Below are 1,270 nucleotides of genomic sequence, written 5' to 3'. Positions count from 1 at the left end.
GTAAATCTAGGATTAGTGTTACTGCTGTCAGTGACCACTTGTTATTGACATGTGTATGAATCGTAATGTATATGTATCTATGTATTTAGATGCATGTATGCAATCAAACGACATCAAACACATTCCTTTGTTGCCATATGTACCTGCATAGGATGTGCACCTGTCTCTCTTGTTGACTGATCACACCTAACCTAACCGTGAAAACCCTGGCATTATTGATGCAAATCCAGCCATGCATTTGTTTTTTGAACAGTACATTTTACTGATGAAACTGTATATTGTCCCAACCTACTCTAACCCAGATACCATAGTTTTTTTATGCTGCAGGTGTAGACAACGTTGTAATATGCTAAAACATTTCTTGGTAGCCTCACTTTTTGAATGACATGCTATCGGTTGTTGTTTTGCTCTGTAGAATTTGGCGTGAACGAGGACCTACGTAAGATGGAGGTTGGCGGTGTGTCAAGCCGTGACTTCTATGTAAAATGTAAGCCTAGATTTTAACTTCTCCACCACTGTCACTGATGCATTAGTTTAAATCAACCCCTAAATAATGAGTAAGCCTTTTTATCTCTCTCTCACACACACACACACACACACACACACACACACACACACACACACACACACACACACACACACACACACACACACACACACACACACACACACACACACACATCTCCCAACTTATCTTCTGTTGCCGAGATTAGATAAAATATAATTCAGAAAATGTCTCTGATGTCTTTGATTCTAAAAAGAATACTTAAGAATACATAATGAACGTGTCATAAAAGTACATGACATTTTTTCCATCAATTCCGCTTCAATGCATCAATAAAAAAATGGTATGCAGTCAACTCTCGGCCCTCAACCTACTTTTGTGGCACAAATGTCTAGGTGGTCCCTCGAGTGAAGTCTGGACACTACATGGCGTCCTCCCTGATTACTACTAGCACATGGACTATAGGGATGTGTAGGCTTTCATACACTGTATGTAACGTGGCATGTGTGGTCCATACCTTTTATTACGGTTCATTGTGGGTTGACTAACATGGTTTCGAAGATCTGAAACAAAGGCACGATCAACTCTCTTTGTGGCTAATGATGCCCTTTCTTCTGCAGTGTTGCTATTTCTGTGTGTAGCGATTCTTTACCGTGGATGGCTTTCATAGGAGAGGATAGGACAATGAGATAGCTAATGGTTAGCATGCTGTCTATGTGCCTTTTGGGTAGTTTATTTCCCATGTGAGGGCATGTGGTTGGGGTT

The 1,270-nt window shown here is 40.6% G+C and overlaps 1 protein-coding gene across 2 annotated transcripts in view; it reads left to right on the top strand.

Annotated features, from left to right (window-relative positions):
- Window positions 1-1,270, top strand: part of banp (BTG3 associated nuclear protein) — a 44,901-nt gene that overhangs the window by 1,871 nt on the left and 41,760 nt on the right. For both annotated transcript variants that reach the window (XR_008896579.1, XR_008896578.1), the window contains one exon: window positions 416-487. The gene's annotated coding sequence lies outside the window, so the exon portion shown is untranslated. The remainder of the gene's footprint in view (window positions 1-415; window positions 488-1,270) is intronic.

The sequence above is a fragment of the Gadus chalcogrammus genome, chromosome 9 (assembly GCF_026213295.1).
Source record: "Gadus chalcogrammus isolate NIFS_2021 chromosome 9, NIFS_Gcha_1.0, whole genome shotgun sequence".
In the NCBI taxonomy this organism is placed as follows: domain Eukaryota; kingdom Metazoa; phylum Chordata; class Actinopteri; order Gadiformes; family Gadidae; genus Gadus; species Gadus chalcogrammus.
Note: the sequence above shows the minus strand (reverse complement) of the source record. Positions and strands in the feature narration are given on the sequence as shown.